The sequence below is a fragment of the Triticum dicoccoides genome, chromosome 1A (assembly GCF_002162155.2).
Source record: "Triticum dicoccoides isolate Atlit2015 ecotype Zavitan chromosome 1A, WEW_v2.0, whole genome shotgun sequence".
Classification (NCBI taxonomy): Eukaryota; Viridiplantae; Streptophyta; class Magnoliopsida; order Poales; family Poaceae; genus Triticum; species Triticum dicoccoides.
Window position 1 is genome coordinate 576,740,590 of NC_041380.1, and position 7,061 is coordinate 576,747,650.

Below are 7,061 nucleotides of genomic sequence, written 5' to 3' on the forward strand. Positions count from 1 at the left end.
CAGGCATAACCAAGCGTAGCACCTGTCGGTCAGGCATGACTTGACATCTCTACCGAAGCTCCGTGCAAGACGAAGCCGCTCCATCTCCTGCCTCTGACTTCCAGCACTGCTCCACAAAACGATGCTCCCAAGAGAGAAACGACACCGCAGTGCCGCCATCGCCCAGTCCGGAACACCAGATTCTAGGGTTTCCCCGGGAGCAATACGAGTGGGTCGACGGTAGTCACATGACGATGCCTTCATCAAGGTAATGCCGTGGAATGCCGGCATTGCCCGCCGTCGGCTCGGTTTTCATCGGCAACTAGGTCTTTCCGACTCGCAACTGGTGCTGGATGACGGATCCCGAGATCCGAACACCCAGCCTCAGGCCGATCACCTTTGACGGAAGAGATGACCACCACCGCCGACTGCACCGGTCAGAACAGATCACTCTCTACTGACTAATAAACAAACTCAAAGTTGCTATTGAGTGCAGATGTGCAACCAGTAGTAGGTTAGATAGGATCAACACAAAGGACGCAGAAAAACAACACACGATGAACTGATGTTGAAGGGCAGATCCCCAAATGCTAATAGCTCCATCGTCCGTACGTTTTCCTCCCGCGCATGTCCGTTCCTCCGCTGACCTTCTTCAACGAGATGCCGACAGAATCGACGAGGAACGTCACCTGGGTGAAGCCGTCCGGCAGATTAGCCCGGACTGTACAAGCACAAATGACCAATCAACACAGTACATAGCATGTGAAGCACGGTGAAGGACGCTGAACTTACCTGCCGGAGGTACGCACGGTGAAGGAGCTAGCAGGCAGCATTGTTGGAGCTTCGGACCGCCGTGCCGGCCCCCTGGCCAACGCCGCGGCCCCGGATCCGGCGAACCACCTTCCTCGCCAAGACAAAGCAGACGAGAAGTAGAGTAGTAACACGATGGCGTAGCCGAAGTGAACCAGCAGGATGAGGACGACGGGGAAGTCTTCAACTTTAAGGGCGGCCATGAGCAGCAGCTGTACGGGGAAGAGTTGAGCAATGGTAGGTCGAGGCTGGGACGGAGGAGATTGGCCTGTTCCGCCGGCCGGCTATATGGACACGCATGCATGGCCGATGTTGATAGGTACAGCCGCGAGCAGCCCGCCATGTGATGGATGCGCGCCCTGCGTGCTCCGTTTCGTGCATGGACCATGAATGGAAGATGACACCAGTTTTTTTCTTTGGAAAAGGGGGTATGCCCCAACCTGTGCATCTGAATGATGCATACTGCCAATATTGTTAATAAGCAAAATATTCAACATAAGTCACCAAGTCTCGAACAAAGAAAGAAAGAAAAAGGCTCCAAAAGAGCTAAAATGAAAAAGGCAAAGCCACAACCAGCTGGCATAAGAAGACAAGACCACTACATGCCTATCCTATTACATGACCGCCATTCAAACCGGTTGAAAATATCCCGTGCTACCGTCTCCCATCGGGTAGACCCAGTAACCAAACGCTTCCTGGCCTCCATCGAAGTGAGTAACGATCACATACGGATCAATGCAGTGGCTCTGAAGATAACCTGCAAAAAGTTGATATTTGTTGTTCTGTTAAAAACCAAATCATTTCTGCAATTCCAGATTGCCCATAATAAAGCACATACTCCTACACGAATGTGTCTCGCTATATCATAATTTATCCCATCAATCCACGTCCCAAATAACGTATTGATAGAATTCGGTGGAGTAATGTTAAAAGCTATATGGACCGACCACCACATAATTTTTGCCATAGGACAATCCAGAAAAAGATGTTTGATTGATTCGTGTTTGTCGCAGAAACTACATCTGGTAAATCCTGTCCAATTACGTTTTGCCAAATTATTCTTGATTAAAATAACTTGTTTATGCACGAACCACATAAACACTTTGATTTTCAAAGGAACTTTAACTTTCCAAACATGTTTCGATCTAGGAAGCACACTAGAGTTGATAACATCCAAATACATGGATTTCACCGAGAATTCATCATTCTTAGTTAGTTTCCAACATAACTGATCGGGCTGTTGGGACAGCTGAACATCCATTAATCTTTGAACAAGATTGAGCCAAGCTTCCCAACGGGCTCCCACTAGCGTCCTCCTAAATTGAATATTAAGCGGAATGGATTGAATAACTGTTGCAACGTAAGCATCTCTACGCTGAACAATGTTATACAGTGAAGGATATTGGAGCGCGAGGGGCGTCTCCCCTAGCCATGTATCCTCCCAAAACCTCGTAGCAGTACCGTTTCCAAGTATGAATTTTGCCCTATTGAAAAAGAGTGGTTTAACTCTCATCAGCCATTTCCAAAATGGCGAATCAGTCGACCTGACTGTCACATGGGACAAAGTTCTTGAATGGGGGTACTTGTTCCACAAAATTTGAGCCCAAGTGGCTTCCGTCTCGACAGAAAGCTTAAACAGCCACTTGCTAAGGAGACATCTGTTCTTCACTTCCAGATTCTCAATAACTAGACCCCCTTGGTCTTTCGGCCTACAGATGATATCCCATTTAGCAAGTCTATATTTTCGCTTAAGTTCATCACTTTGCCAGAAGAAACGTGGTCGATAGAAGTCTAGCCTCTGCTGGACTCCCACAGGAAACTCGAAAAACGAGAGAAGAAACATGGGCATACTTGTGAGGACCGAATTAATGAGAATTAACCGTCCTCCGTATGACATCAGCTTGCCTTTCCAGCAGCTCAATTTCTACTCAAACCGATCCTCAATGCACTTCCATTCTCTGTTGGTTAGCTTACGACGGTGAATTGGTATACCTAAATACATAAAAGGTAAAGCCCCCAATTCACACCCAAACAATTGCTTGTATGCACTACTAGGGAAAACCCTATACACAGAATCTTAGTAGCAGCGCGGCTCAAAAAGGAGCGCTGCTGCTAATTAGCAGTAGCGCGGGTGTGGAAAACCCGCTACTGACAAGTGCTTAGCAGTAGCGCGCTCGGCGTAACCCGCGCTGCTACAAATATTGACCGACAGTGCCCACCCAACTCCATTTAGCACCAGCGCGGTGCCGCGAGCCGCGCTACTGCTATAGCTCTAGCAGTAGCGCGGTTTTTCTGAGGTCGCTGCTGCTAATTTTCAAATCGGGCGCACTTTTGGTCCCGGTTAGCAGTAGCGTTTGTAACGAAAGCGCGCTGCTGCTACTTTCTTAGCAGCAACGCGTTTTACGTACCGCGCTACTACTAATCCGCACCCACCACCTTTCCCCACCCGTCCCCCCTCGCCCAAATCCCTCCTCTCTTCCACCACTCCCTCCTCTCTCTCTCCGTACGTTCTCACATTGACCTCTTGCCCATGCGCCCCTCCTCCTCCATGGCACCGAAAGAGGGCGCCGCCTCGCGCCACCGGCGTCTAGGAGCTCGCCGGTCTTCCACTGGCGTCTAGAAGGCCGCCGCCTCGCGCCACCACGCCGGAGACCTAACCACCGGTGACCAGCCCCGCTACTCCCTCCATCTCCTTCCTCTCTCCCTCGGTTTTCTTTTTTTCTCTCTCTCTCCCCCTCTGGTTTGACTCACAGTCCCATGTCCATGCCCGTGTAGGTAGTCTCCATGGACGACCATATCTGGCATGGTCGGGAAGAGGAGCCCCACGACGCTGCCTTGCTCTTCCATGGAAACAGGCCCTCCTCCAACAGCCACCGCCGGATCTGGTCTGCCGCTGCTCGTTCATGCCTCCGGCGACCCCAACCATCGCTGGATCGAACAACTGCTGCCATTGACAACGCGCACGGGATCGAGGTATTTTTTTTGCTTTTGAAAGTAATAGTAGTAGCGTGGGGTATAAGACCCGCTACAAATAATTAGAAATAGCGTTGTACTGCAATGCACGCTACAGCTAACCATGTATAGCAGTAGCGCGTGTCAACATGCGCTACTGCTACAAGTTAACTGTGGCGCCGTATCAGTAGCGCGGGCGCCCGCGCTACTGATACACCCAAAACCCGCGCTACTGCTAGGCTTTTCCCTAGTAGTGATGCATCTTGTTCATCAATAGCTCTTCCGAAACAGAACAACTCGCTCTTGTGGAAGTTAATCTTTAATCCGGACAATTGTTCGAACAAGCATAACACTAGCTTCATGTTTCGTGCTTTTGCCAAGTCATGCTCCATGAAAATGATAGTATCGTCGGCATACTGTAGAATGGAAACACCTCCATCTACTAAGTGTGGGACGAGGCCTCCTACCTGACCCGCGTCCTTAGCCCTTCCTATAAGAATTGCCAACATATCGGCCACTATGTTGAAGAGAATAGGAGACATCGGATCCCCTTGCCTTAGTCCTTTATGTGTTTGGAAATAGTGACCTATGTCATCATTCACTTTAATTCCAACACTCCCTTTTTGCGTGAAGGAGTCTACCTGGTGTCTCCAGGCCTAATCAAAGCCTTTCACCCGCAAAGTCTGTTGAAGGAAGGGCCATTTGACCTTATCGTATGCCTTCTCAAAGTCCACTTTGAAAACTACGCCATCTAGTTTTTTTGAGTGGATTTCATGGAGTGTTTCATGCAGAACTACAACCCCTTCCAGGATGTTTCTGTCTGGCATAAAAGCAGTTCGGGACGGCTGCACGACAGAGTGTGCAATTTGCGTAAGTCTATTAGTCCCGACCTTGGTGAATATTTTGAAACTTACATTAAGAAGACAGATCGGCCTGAACTGCTCAATACGAATGGCCTCTGTCTTCTTGGAAAGCAAAGTAATCATTCCAAAATTAAGTTGAAACAACTGAAGCTATCCAGAGAAGAGATCATGGAACAAAGGAAGTAAATCCCCTTTGATGATATGCCAAATTTTTTTATAAAACTCCGCCGGGAATCCATCCGGCCCGGGAGCCTTATTGTTCTTCATTTGCGAAATAGCCTCAAAGACTTCTTTCTCCATAAATGGGGAAGTTAAGACCTCATTCTCGTCTGACGCAAGTTGAGGCACATCCTCAACCCATCTAAGGACACAAAGTTATCTTCCGGCGGCCCAAACAACTGCTTATAGTAATTGGTGACATAGACTTTAAGATTATCTTGACCCAAAATTGTCCCCTCTTCCTACTCAAATCTGAAATATCCGCTTCTTGCGGTGCTTGCCATTTGCAATCATGTGAAAGAACTGAGTGTTATCATCCCCTTGGACGATTTTGCGAACCTTAGCTCGCAAAGCCCACTTCAATTCCTCCTCCCGAAGGAGATGTTTCAGTCTCAATTCCGCCTCTATCTTAGCTTCCAACTCTCTGGTATCTAAAATAGTGGATTCGGCTTTTAAGTCTAGGGACTGAATAAGTAAAAGGAGTCTTTCCTTCTCAGCCTTATAAATCCCATGGGTATGTTTAGCCCATCCACGAAGGAATCTTCGCAGATGCCTAATCTTGTTCTGCCATCTCTCGATAGGAGACATTCCTCCTACGTCTTTAGCCCATTCTCTAGCGGTCAGCTCAAAGAACCCTTCTCTATCAAACCACGAGAGCTCAAAAGAAAAAAGTGTTCTTATTCCCCACATGAGATGGATCGCCAGAGTCAACTAGCAATGGAGTGTGATCCGAAATTCCACGCGATAATGCCTGGACCGTTACAAGAGGGAACTTCTGTTCCCATTCGACACTAGTGAGGACACGGTCCAACTTCTCAAAAGTCGGGTTAGGTAGCGAATTAGCCCAAGTGAATTTCCTACCAGATAGCTCTATCTCTCTAAGATCCAAGCTTTCGATTATGGTATTGAACATAAATGACCACCTGCCGTCAAAATTATCATTATTCTTCTCCTCCCTTCTTCGAATAATGTTAAAATCACCCCAACTAGGACTGGGAGTTGCTCGCTACCACAAATACGAACCAGATCAGCCAGAAAGTCTGGTTTAAATTCTGGCTGCACGGCCCCATATATCGCCACCAAAGCCCAATTGAACCCATCGGTCCTAGATCTGACCCAAAATTTTACCGCAAAATCTCCCATGACCACACTTCGCACTTCCAGCGAATCACACCTAACCCCGAGTAGGACCCCTCCAGACCTTCCTCTTGGAGGTAGGCAGTGCCAGTCAAAGTCAACACCCCCGGATAAAATACTAAGGAATTGGGGGGTAAAATTACCCCTTCCAGTCTCGGACAGGGCAATACAATCCAGCTGGTAATCAATAGATGCTTCCGCTAGAAACCTTCTTTTAGCCAAGTCTTTAAGACCTCTACTATTCCAAAAAATTCCTCTCATATTTCATCATGAAATTTTTTAGAGGTACGGATCCTAGCACTCCTACACACAATCGAAGCTGGATAAACCTTCTGTTTCCACTTCCGCTTAGGCTTATACGGATCCTCCTGCCGGTCCTCACGACCAGTTTCTGAGGATCTAGCCTCTGGAACATCTACATGGCTCGAAGCCAAAGGGGACTCGAGTCCCTCCGCCTCCTCTAACTCAGGGGCCAGATCCGCGCAAAAACTATCAAGATCCTCTGGAACATCTACATGGCTCGAAGCCAAAGGGGAGTCAGAATCAGTCATGGGTTTAACAACTGCTATGTTACGAATCAATTCCAAAGCACGCTCCAATTCGAGATCGAGAATATCATTAACAGATTTATTGATTTTAGAACCATTACTGCCTAGTGAGACCCCTAATTGATTTGCATTGTGTACAATCTCATCATTGGAAAAATGCAAAATCGAATTAGACAGACTGACAGACATACCAGTAGTGACCTCAATGTCATGAAGTTTGGCTGCCCGCATAGCGCACCTCAGCTGCATGTCATCCACATCCGGTTGCTCCTGGAGACGGCTGCTGATCCGCCGCCCCTCAGAAACAGGATCTGGGATCCCGCCAAAAGCTATGACCTCCTCCCTCGTCGCCCTGTTAGGAGTAAGGCCGCCTGCCTGACCCCCAACGGAGCTCAACTAAACTGGATCATCCGATAGATCACCAAGAATCCTCAAGGCCTCGCCCGACCTTGGCCTGAGTCCGGGTCCCGGATGCACCTGAGAATCACCCAGTGGCGCGGCAACAGGGCCCGTGAAAGTACCTGAGACAGGCGATGCCGCCAGAGTAAGGTGT